The sequence below is a fragment of the Labrus bergylta genome, chromosome 4 (genome assembly GCF_963930695.1).
Source record: "Labrus bergylta chromosome 4, fLabBer1.1, whole genome shotgun sequence".
NCBI classification, from domain to species: domain Eukaryota; kingdom Metazoa; phylum Chordata; class Actinopteri; order Labriformes; family Labridae; genus Labrus; species Labrus bergylta.
This window is the reverse complement of record NC_089198.1, coordinates 33,916,457-33,929,173: the sequence shown is the minus strand read 5'-3', so window position 1 is coordinate 33,929,173 and position 12,717 is coordinate 33,916,457. Positions and strand designations below refer to the sequence as shown.

The window sequence follows — 12,717 nt, the reverse complement described above, 5'->3', positions numbered from 1 at the left end:
CATGCGCTAATGGAGAGATGTCAGGGTGACGGAGCTGCCCACAGCGGGCGCTCCTGAGCTGGTGGTGGGGAGGGGGTTTGGTGCCTTGCTCAAGGGCACCTTGGCAGTGCTCAGGCTGTGATCTGTCACCTCTCCAGCTACCAGACCAACTTCCATATTTGGTCCACACTGGGACTTGAGTCGGTGACCCTCCGGTTCGCAACCCAAGTCCCTGCAGACTGACCTACTGCCGCCCTGACGCCCTGCCTTTCTGATCAGAAAAGTAATACCCGGTTATAACGCTGGTCCAACAAAGATAAAAATTACAGTTTCTGCATCAATCAAACAATTGTTAAAAACACTCTCTAAAGCTAATTCTGCCCAGACCTAATTAAGCCTCACTTGTGAATCGCTTTGCCCACGATTGGTGAAAGGAAAAGAGTCCGGCGATAAAACAGATCTTCTGTCCGTCCTGGTGCAGAGGCGTCTGATGGCGGTGAGGGTCCCTTACGGCAAGAGCGGCTTCGTTGGTTCTCCGTCGAGTGGAAAGATGTCCGTTGATGTCCTTTCGTTATCTTTCTGTTATAGTCTGACGCTCTCCGAAAAACTGAGATGCGTTCACTGGACAATCCGAGCTGCGGATTACCTGGGCGCCAAAACTTAAAACAAAGAAAGATTGTTGCAGGAAACAGGAGGTGAGCTTGGGTCTCCAAATACTTGAAGTAAGCGCGTGGAAAGAGAAAGAGCAATGGAAGTCTCAGAGTTTTGTCACCTGGCCGCCAGGTGGGTCTCCCTCAGGTTCCGGTCCCCCCTGTACGTCACACGTAGGTGTGAAGTACCGCAGGGGATTCTGGGATAAAGAGTCCTTTTAGGCCTCTTTGTGATCTCAGTGAATCACTCAAATGAGGCTTCCCACAGGGGTGCAGGCCCAAGTCCATTGTTTGACTGTCCTAAGCCTGCATGGCCCAACATCCTTTTTTTTTTTTTTCATTTATGTCAATTGTCTTTATCATTTTTAGTTATTGTAGACATGATATATGTTGTTGAAATGTGTTTAGTGTGAAAAGAATATATATATATCATGAATGTGTAAAATGCATTATCATAAAGTAATCTGTGGACCCCAGGAAGAATAGCTTCTGGCTATGCTGAAGCTGATGGGGATCCAAACAAATAAACAAACAGTGTTTGTAAAGTTGATGTTTGGGATGGAGGAGAACAAATACTGTTTTAAATTGATGCAGCTTTTCATATTTCAGTCTGTACTTTATAATTAAGAAGAGTTCAGCTTAATCTAAATGATGTGTTATTATTATTGGAAATGGATCAATGAGTAGATGGTGAAGAAAACAAAGGATGTGATACATTATTAGGATTCATATTAGGATTAGAAAAATCTCGTCTCATGAGCTGAGGGTCACACCCTGAGTTAGGACATGATTTCTGTTAATGCCTGAAATATGAAACAGGAAGCTGAGAACTCAAGAAAAGACACTAAGGCTAACAGGCTTCCAATGATTCACAGGTGACAATTTCAAGATTTCAGTTTCAACAGCTCGTATCACGACCGGATACTTCAATCCCACCTGCTCCAGCCTTTGTGTCCTCAGTGTCTTTCATAGGGCCTGTGGAAAGTTAAGATATAAGATCCACAGAGATAAAGAAAAAGTCAAATATCCTCAAATGGGTAATTTAATAATGTTATCAGCTCTGAGCTCCTAAAGTCTAAAGTCTCTGAATAGAGTCTCACCTAATAAAGTTCCTATCTATCTATCTATCTATCTATCTATCTATCTATCTATCTATCTATCTATCTATCTATCACCTTCCTGACAGACACCTGCTGGTTTTACCTGATCAAAATAGATTCTGTATAAAATGAGCTAAGCTAGCTGTTACAACATTAGACTGAACATTTCTTAAACTGAGCTAATCTAATCAGAGGTTTCGCTAGACTTTCTTGTTGTCTGTCATTTTGACGGACAGGGTCAAATGACTTTATGTAATTATGAGGCGTGCTTATTTTACAAGACAGACGGACTCCAGAAAAAAAAAAATGACGCGCTGTCAGATCCGTGCCCGCACATCAGAGAACAACACAGAGACCATGACGGCTACTTTACTGAGTTTATGAATCATGAGATTTTGAGTCACTTTAGTCAGACTCAATCACAAAACTACAGGATTTCTCCATAATGAAGGCTTTACAATGCTATGAAAACAACCAGCCGCTAGACTCCTCTCTGCTCTGACTGCAGCTGGGACTGCTTCGTGAGTCTACTGTGACGGGGGAGGGGCTCACGGGAGGGGCTCGTTGAGGACAGTAACTGCAGAGTGCTACGTGCTTTCACGTCAGTCTCCAAAACACCATAAAAGTCTCCAATAACACCAGAAAAAGTCGCTAGATTAGTCGCTAGTAACTTTTGACATAAAAAGTTGCCAGGTTTAGCAAGAAAGTCGCCATGTTTCGAACACTGGCTAGACAACGATGTCATGCACGTGAGGTCAGATAGCCTGCTACAGAAGAAAACAACTAATTAATTATGGTCACTCGCCACCTACTGGACTTGGAGGTGTACTGCAGGTGCTTTACATGTGGTTAATGACAGTGCTGTGTGAGAATTAGAAAGGAGCGGTGGACACCCGGTGATTCTAATCCGTCAAAATGACAGACCGCCTTCCGATTTTTCCGTAATTGTTCAAAAAATTCAGTCGAAAACGAAGAATATTCGGTTACCGCAACCTCTGAATCCAATATTACTCAAACTGAACATTTCCACTGTTAGAAAAATGAGACGAGGTCAGTTGGTACGACTCTAGATAAGTGTAAGAAAGTGGATGGATGGATAAACCTTACTTATTAATTAAAATCCTCCAGCCAATCAGAATTTAGGACTCAAGTGGAACGTGGTATAATAAAATATATATTATTCTGAAATGGACAAATCTGTAAAATGGGTACTCTTACTTTTCAACATTTAATGTGAGCTAATGTGTGACTTAAATTATTCACAGTGTCTTTTAATGTCAGCTCATGAAATGCTGTTATTTTATTTCTTGGGTAATGTAAAAATAGGTTCTGTGTGATGAATATTGCTTCATCTGACACTGGCATTGTAGTCTCAGTAACAGGTATTGGATATTACAATAGTCCATATTGTTCCTGATGGTCTGCTTTACCATAGGTAAATAGGTCATATAGACGGCAGTTAAAAACTCCTCAATGTTCCTTTAAATCTGTTATGAATTCAGGACAGTTGATTATAATGGAGCATTTATGTGCAATTATTGCTTTTACCTATTTGACCACTGAAATCAAATAAAGGAAAATGAAACCTAATGAATCAAATACTATATCACCAAAAACATCCTACCTTCTGCATCTGGTGATCAGGACTGACAGACCTGGTCCTGGTCCTTTTCGTCCTTCTTCCTCTTCTGGAATGAAAGAGCTTTTGGAGCCATCTTGAACGGTATGCTCTCATGGAGCCTCCAAATAGTGAGTCCAATGATTCCTGGACTGGAGGAATGGGAGCTCCAGAGTCAGGGTCTTCATTTGTTCAAAAGACACATAGTCCCCATTTATCAACATCCCCATGAAGCTGAGGAACGCGAGGACTTTCAATGCATCTGCATATGAGATGGGGAGATGACTGAGACAACTGTCCATTAAGGTCATCCCCCACTCCCTGTATCTCAGGACGTTTTGTGTGTAACTGAGACCCCTGCTTTCAATCACGTTACACACGTCCCCTGTCAAGGCTGCGGCCTAAGCCTGGCTCTCCCGAATGTAAAGGGGACAGGGAAGGAATCCTGTTTTACCAGGTTCTCTGTCAGATGTTCCAATGACACTGACCCTCTAAGGTTGCAGTGGCACCTCTGCCCTGTCAGCTGTGTTAGAGGGATATCGTAATTTTTGCGGAAAATATCCTGTAACCGCAGCAGGACGAAGGCCTTTCCCACCACTGGGGTTAATGACCCGAGGGCCTCGGTCAGGGGGAACAGGCGCTCGATCCTTTATTTAGCCTCTAAGTGAATATAGGTTTGATCACCCTCCCTCCCAGCATGCGTGAGTAGAAATTATTACATTTTAAAGTATTGCTACCTGTGAGTGTATCGCTCTTCACAGCTGTATGTGCTAACATGACAAATTATGTGCATCTACAGAGACCTACCTGGACGGGTACCAGCCCCAAAATGCGAGAGAATGCCAGCTCCAAGGTGAGCCAGGTGAAGGCCTTCCTGCTGTTTATGGGCCACAGCATCACCCGGCTCTCAGACTGGAGGTTCCTGAATGACAACGCCAGGATAAGAGCAAGAGTAGAGCCTTTTATTTTACATTGTTGTGTGCACATTTGAGGTGTGTTTTCTTTTCATCATCGATGCTGTCAGTGGAACAATAGATTAATTGTCATGATTTGGTCTGTTTTGGTTTTGTTTTTCAGAGTTTAGATGTATTTATCTGTAAGTTGTCAGTCTTCCTTGGTGTTTGCCTTGTGTGTTTTCTAGTTTGGTCTTTGATGTTTCGTGTGTTATTTTGTAACTTTGTATCCTGGTGTTTCTTTATATTCTAGTTTTTGGTTACATTTTCGAGCTCTCTGTCTTCAGTGTTTCCTGATTTATTTCATAATTGTTTTTAGTGCTTCTTGTGTTTTATCCTGCCTCTGTGTGTTTCCCTCCAGTGTGATTGCCCTCATTGTCTTCAGCTGTGTCATTAGTGTCACCCGTGTCTGATTACCCCTGTGTCAATTTAGTCTCTGTGTTTCTTCCCTTCTGTGTCAGATTATTGTATGTTAGTTGTTGTTTAGTCTACGTCAGTGTTTCTCAGGATTTTTCAGTTTGGACATTTGGATAGTAAGTTTTGCTTTGTCTTTTGTGTTAATTAAATTTACTTTGGAGTTTCTGCAATTGGGTCCACCTCCCTTGTTTTCTCACATCTGTGACAGAATAATCTGACCAGAAAAATGGACCCAGCAGAAACTTTTGATAGAATGGATCCTTTTGCAAAGATAAGGTATTTTGAAGATATTTTTCGTTTGGCCAGGAGCACTGCAATAGTAGAACAGTCTCCTGACGTGTGTGTGTGTGTGTGTGTGTGTGTGTGTGTGTGTGTGTGTGTGTGTGTGTGTGTGTGTGTGTGTGTGTGTGTGTGTGTGTGTGTGTGTGTGTGTGTGTGTGTGTGTGTGTGTGTGTGTGTGTGTGTGTGTGTGTGTGTGTGTGTGTGTGTGTGTGTGTGTGTGTGTGTGTGTGTGTGTGTGTGTGTGTGTGTGTGTGTGTGTGTGTGTGTGTGTGTGTGTGTGTGTGTGTGTGTGTGTGTGTGTGTGTGTGTGTGTGTCACAAACTGAACCGACCTCTTAGACCGGAAAGGAGGGGGGGACAAATATAATTCGCTCAACTCCAGGGACAATTAAAAATAATGTGAAAACGTTTAACAAGCCCAACCAACTTGGAGCTCGGCCATGTGCGGCTTCTATAAAGGCTGTGAGGCTCCATCAGTCAGCTCTGTCAGAGAAAACTCCCTGCAAGATGTTCCAGTTCTACGCTGAAGCTAACCATCTGAACCTGTCTTTCAGCAGTCTTTTCCTGATAGCTGGCTTGTTCCTGAGCACCTCGGCTCAGTCAGTTGAAGAATGCAGACCTCTGGTAACACCTCTTCCAACTTTTGAACTGGTAAGCCTCCCCTGCTTCTCTCCTGGGTCTTTAGGTTAGCACATTAGCATTAGCATTACTGACTTTAAGCAGCTTTTTAGAAACCTCTAGTTGCTGTTTCTTCCTATTTTTAATAATGATTAGCATTCAGTTAGCGCTGCAGATAATCAACGAGAGACACGCATGCTGCAGTTATAAAGTCACTCAGTTATAAAAGATGCTAACTCATTTCCAAAAGGACTTTCTACGACTCTTTACTTTCTCCCAAAGACGGAGTGTCATCTAAAGCCCTGCTACTGCTGGACTTGGTTTTACATTTGCGGTACTGTTGCCTGTACAGTACCCAAGATGGAATAAGTGTAGAAGCTTGTTAATCTGTACAACATCAAGAATGGGGATCTAGATATGAGGTTCTGCGTAACCTTTAGAAGAGGATCAGCCTGGTTTGAAAAATAATTAAAAAAAAAAAAAAAAAAAAAAAATGATCAAAGAACGAGCTGAAAAGATGATAATCTTAACCCCATTTTTTATACTCTGAGCTACGCCAACTAGTCCAGATATCTGTGTCTACCTCACCGACTACACGTTTGTCTGCAAATTTACGGGAGGTGGATCTTCATCATGGGTTGGATTACTAATGAACCACACAGAGTCTTGTTCAGGACAACCAAGAGCCAATGGATTGACTTTATTCAAACATCACCAGACCACAAGGAATTTGTTCAAGACATTGGGATCAGACAGTGAGTAGGGTGCAACATCATCTGTACCAATATATGACTTCATTATGTGTACAGTGTGTATATACTCCGACTTCCTCCCACAGTCCAAAGACATGCTCAATGACAGCTGGGATCCGCTTCAGCCCCACGTGACCCTGAACAGGAAAAAGCAGTGTAGATAATGGATGGATGTGTAGATGCTACTTAATGCTTCTGTCCAGATCACCTGCTGTGCAGATGACACTCTATTTTATCTCTCTAAAACTCTTGAAATCAACCACAACAAACAACCGCTGAGGTCAATTTACATTTAGTTAGGCTAGGCCAGTTACTTCTACCGTGAAGATTTCCATCCAAGCATAGCATGTATGCAGCTTCAGATTCATAAAAATTGTTGAAACAACAAGTCCAATAAGACCAGCTGGCTTTCAGATCAACAAAGAACCTCCAATTTGTCAGCTGTCATGTCAATTTTTCATCTGGATCATAAAACAAAAGTTGAATGCTTTCAAGCTACAAAATGAGGCTGCAGCTAACAGGTCCTGGGTACAACAACACTGTGACAATAGAAATGCAATATATTCAGTTTCATTTTTGATACACTATGGATTAAGAATACCAAAATGTCAGAGGACAGGTTTGTATTCAAAGATGGACTTTTAAAGACAGACTGGCTAATTTCAATTCGAGCTCTCTTGTGTTACAATCACAAATAGTTTTTCCTATGTTCTTGAACCTCCCGATGACGTCCTTACTCTGCTGCATCCTTTCTAGGAAGTCTTGATGCTGAGCAAGTCCACCACTGCCACGAGGCCTTCTGATTCTTGGCATACCTAGACAAGAAAAATAGTAGATGGCACTATTAGAATACTGTTTTTGTTGCAAGGATGAAATAATATTACTATATGCTCTAACTCAGGGGTGTCCAAACTACAGCCCACAGCCCATTTTTAATTGGCCCGTAGAAAATTCTAAAAATATAATGGCACATGAAATTCGTGCTTGACTGTATTGTAATTCTTAGTTTTAACACTAGGGGGAGCTACTGTCTTGAACAAGACCGCCTCTCCACAAAACAAGAGCAGTCAAAGAAAAACTTTGCAAAAAGTGACCCAAAAATGGCAGAACCGAAAAAACAAAAAATAGCAAGTGAGTGCAGGAGATTTCAGACATGGTGGGAAAATGAATATTTCTTCAGTGAAGTCAAGGGGAAGTGTGTCTGTTTGATTTGCAATGAAACAGTTGCAGTGATGAAAGACTATAATGTACGACGACACTATGAAACCAAGCATCCAAACTACACGTCCTACACTGGTGCTGAGAGAGAACAGAAAGTTAGGGAACAGCTGTTTTCATCTGGCCTCAGCTCTGATGTCCAACCCCTCCTATCTCAGAGAGCTGGACCTGAGTGACAACAAGCTGCAGGATTCAGACGTGGTGCAGCTGTGTGAATTACTACAGAGTTCAAGCTGCAGACTTGGGTTTCTGGAGTCAGTACCCCAGTTTTAGTCTTTTTAAGTAAACCCGCCACATAGTAGATCATATAAATGTATTTTTGATTCATGTTGTTGTTTTTTTGTAAACAACCAATTACAATTGGTACGTGGTGTCATTTCCTAACGTGAAGTTTGTAGTATTCACTGAAATCATTTGTCATCGATGCTTTTTTTGTCAATTATTTTCTCTAGAAAAATATAAATGACTAGAATTAGGATTAAAGTATTAGGATTAAAGCGCCCACAGCTCTTCTGTTTCGATGTCTGATAAAGTAAAACGCAAATCAAAATTAAATGTTAAATCATTAGGCCCTTTCTACTGTCTGTGTGAAAGTCATGGCAGTGATTCTGCAGCTGAGCTGTCAACAGAGTAACTGGTGAATTGTCGGCTGTGTAAATGTCGGAGCTGGGAGGACAGAATGACGCTGTTTGTGTGTGGGTTTGTGTGTTTTGACATGAGGCTTCCATAACTTAATGTGAAATCACCCACTCAGACAGCAATATTAAACCGTTCTGTGGTTCAGTGTAAAAGTACAAAGGTGGAGTAGGGACGGAGCTTTGTTACAGCACTATGGGGGAATCTGATGACTTACAGCTGAAGAAGGGAGTAGGTGTAGAAAATGATTGATGATTTCTGTGATCTGTCTTCTTTTCTCATTAGATGGCGATAGATTTGATCTCTGTCAGAAGGTGAGCGATCAGGAGGCTGGCGGTGCAAAGAGGAGCAGCTGTGTCATCCACAGAGGATGAACCTTCATAAGCATACACACACGCACAGATAGTGACATTTACACCCCTACTTCTATAACTCTATAGAGCTACAGACAATTAGTCCTAACTTAAGTAACTGCTGTCCATCTCCTTTTGAAAACAGGCAGTGTCAGTTGTAGTCGGAACATCATTTATTCCAATGTGTACACGTGTTTGATTTTTTGTAACCATTTGGTCAAGGGATGGGGGGTAGGCTTCATCAAGTTAATAGTAATATGTTTTTTTCAATCATCAACAAGACAGGCAGTATATAATGTTTGTCCGTAGTGAACAAGGGATCAGGAGATACTTCCAATAGGAACAATAGCGGGTACAGCGGAATGTAAGATTTTCTCCATCTCCTCTTTGACGCATCTCCAGAAGGTTTTTATATTCGGACAGTACCAAAATATATGGATATGGTCACCCACCATATCACAGTTTCTCCAGCATTTATTAGAAGAGTTACTTTTAAAAACACAGGCTGTTAGTGGGACCCTTCTTTCCATATCTGCCTTCCAATCCCCCTTTGACTTCTACAACATATGTTTTCCCAAGTGTCCACTATTTTATGGAGCTCCAGTTTCCACTGTCTTTTGATTTGACAAGTGTTATATGACATTTCTGAGCTTCCTATACACAAGATATTTATTTCTCTTCATTACTGCACACAATGTTCAGACAAATGTATAAAGTAGGATTTTGTACTGTCTGGTTCTGTTCAAAACATGCTATACCACACATCCATCCCCAAGTGGTTCATCTTTCTTAACTCGGTGAGCCGGGGTGTTTTTCATGTGTACTGTAAACTTTAGACAGAGAAAACTCCCACATGACTTGTTTGTGAAAGGTCTAAATTTGAATTGATTAAAATCACATTGTATCTCATGGAGTTGCACTGTGCTGAGTTCGTGGTTGGAGTGTGAATATGTATCTTTAATGTATCTGTCAACTATTTCATGAGACCTTGAATGGCAAGATTCAGACTTTCTTTGCATCCTCATCCCCTGAACTTATGTTGTGAAATTAACTTGCTTTTTTTGGAATTGGCCCCTTGAGCATGCCGCTGCAGTATCCATGCTTTCACCCATTAGTGCGGTTTCTCCTTATTTGTCTGCTCCGCCTCTTCTTTTCTTTTTCCACTAAAAGACCAAGGGCTGACAACGCCAGCGCCATTTTCTACTTTTTATCAGACATTATTCTCCATTAGTAGACTACCTATAATTCGAGTGGTGACCGACAGAGGTGTGAAAATGGTCTTCTCGTATCATAACAACGGACTACCGCCCCCTGCTGGCATGGAGAGTTATTTCCTCTCATGAACAGAACGTACGTGGTGGTTGGCCGTCGGCTGTAGTCTTTACGGTGTGTTCATGTGCAACTTTTTGGCCAAGACGAAAGGCGACATGAGGCGACCCCACAGCCGGCCTTCATCGCCACTAGTTCTTTGCGGTCTGCTTGGTGTCTCAGGGCCTTTAAAACTGTGCCATGGATGCAGCCAGGATAGCACATTAGAGATAAGGAATAAAGGGGAGACCACATTTTTTATAGCTTGGGACTCCATGCAGTTATAACCCACATGTCCAATGAGGGAATTGAGTCCTAGTTCGTCAGGTGTTGCAGGGGATGCTGGGAAATAGTTTTTGCAGGGCCTTTGTTCATTTACCTCAGAAAGTAATCAAATCAGGCTCCTGCATGGGGCTGGAGACCAGAGTCTGTCCAACACATCGCTGTTTGGATGCGATGGATTGATGTCAGATGGAAAACGGTGTTTAATCAACATTTTTAGTCAGTCAAATTAATGTCAAGAACAATGGTTCAGTTTGGACCTGAGACAGAACAAAAACATACCAGTATGTCAACATCACAGAAGTCAACAGGTTTGTCTTTATGAGCAGAGTGATCTGTTTCTAAATACCATTTCACTTTTAATGGCTTCATGCTTTCACGATTCAGCACTTCACAGTCTAATGTATGGAAGCGATTAGTGATCAAAATTCAAATGATGAAGCTAATTTGAAAATTCAAATGCATTAACAGAAATGCTTTTTAATTTTCAGAATATGAGTGTATTATTTGACTCAAAAATAAAATGATGATTAATTTATCTAATTTGAATTTTAGTTTTCAACTTAAAAAATGCACATTCTTTGACTAAATTCAAATGAGGAAGAAAATGACATTTGCTTTGTCATTTTCAAAAAATGCCTTGCTAAATCTGTATCATAATTCAAATGAAAAAGCTAATTTTGAAATGAAAATACAGTAACAGAAACATGTTTTATTTTTCAGAATATAGGTGCATTATTTGACCTATATTTAAAATGAATATTCAGTCATTCAGTTTGCATTATACTTTTACTCTCTATGTATGCATATTGTATGACAGAATTCAAATGAAAACGAAAAGGTCTTTGGCTTTTCGTTTTCAAACTTGCCGTGCTAAAAAGTGATCATAATTCAAACCAACTCGAAAACGAAATGACAAAGTGGACGGCACAGGAAAGTGACGTCAGACTCCAGCTCCCAGGTAGGCGAACGTAATATTTACAGTCTATGAGGCGAGCGGGCAGAACGCGCAATACGATGGGTGGCGGGGTGAATCTTTAACAATGGTACAAGTTCCAAACTAGTTGTTGCCCTGATTTTGATTCAATTTTGGCGTTGTAGTTGATTATTCTTTTAATAACTACAAAACAATCTCTGAAAGGGAGAGAGAGCTCATACAGTCGGTCGAGACGGAGAGTGTGTGCCATTACACACAGAGGATGAGAGACACTTTGTGTACAGAGCTGGAGAGATTATTTGAAACAGAAAATTAAATCGATAATCTTTTTTAATGTAACTAAGTTAAGCAGAGAAGAGAGTGATCTATAATCTATCAATAAACCGGTCTTAGGACACGTCTGTGTGAATTTCACGGCGTGCAGATGCTGAGTGACTCTCACGGTCAGAGATAGTGGGCATGGTGTCATGCGTGAGACTTGGCAGCTCGGGTTATAAAGCTGCTGCGTCATGCTCGCTGAAAGTTCAGTGTGCGCTGAAAAAAACACTCCGATTGCCACCTGTATCACAGTGTGAACTAAAGTCTGCCCTAGTGTTAAAGATTCACCCCGCCACCCATCATACTGCGCGTTCTGCCTGATCGCCTCATAGACTGTAAATATTACGTTCGCCTGCCTGGGAGCTGGAGTCTGACGTCACTTTCCTGCGCCATCCACTTTGCCATTTCGTTTTCGAGTTGGTTTGAATTATGAAAACGAAAAGCCAAAAACCTTTTTGTTTTCATTTGAATTATGTGATACAATATGCATACATAGAGAGTAAAAGTATAATGCAAACTGGATGACTGAATATTCATTTTAAATATAGGTCAAATAATGCACCTATATTGTGAAAATTAAAACACATTTCTGTTAATGCATTTTCATTTTAAAATTAGCTTTTTCATTTGAATTATGATACAGATTTAGCGAGGCATTTTTTGAAAATGATAAAGCAAATGTCATTTTCTTCCTCATTTTAATTTAGTCAAAGAATGTGCATTTTTGAAGTTGAAAACTAAATTTCAAATTAGATGAATTAATCATCATTTTATTTTTGAGTCAAATAATACACTCATATTCTGAAAATTAAAAAGCATTTCTGTTAATGCATTTGAATTTTCAAATTAGCTTTATCATTTGAATTTTGATCACTAATCGCTTCCATACCAATGGATCACCTGCTGGGAATATTTCCTGAGAAAACAGACTGTTCAAACACATCACGGCTGTGGCTCGGTTGGTAGTCGTCGTCTCTCAACCGGAAGGTTCTTGCAGCAACATGTCCCTGTGTCGTTGGGCAAGAAAACTTAACCCCAACTTGCTGCTTCGTCTGCGGTGTTTGAATGTGTATGAACAGGGTTAGTTACTTCGGATGGTCTCACTACATAGCAAGTGTGAATGTGTAGGTGTGACCTGCAGTGACAGAAGGCTAGAAAAGCGCTATACAAGCTCCGACCTCGGCCCTCTGCTGCATGTCATCCCCCCCACTCTCTCCTCTCAACATTTCCTGTCTTTCTGCATCCGTCCTGTAGCTTACACAGAAACACCACTCACACAGGAGATCAGTTGAGAGAT

At 41.1% G+C, this 12,717-nt stretch overlaps 1 long non-coding RNA gene across 1 annotated transcript; it reads left to right on the top strand.

Moving 5' to 3' along the window:
• Positions 1-2,039: 2,039 nt before the first annotated feature.
• LOC109993894 (uncharacterized) lies at positions 2,040-9,510 on the top strand. The gene is made up of 3 exons (XR_002278394.3): positions 2,040-4,833; positions 5,553-5,649; positions 8,508-9,510. It is a non-coding gene; the product is annotated as an uncharacterized lncRNA (long non-coding RNA).
• Positions 9,511-12,717: the final 3,207 nt, after the last annotated feature.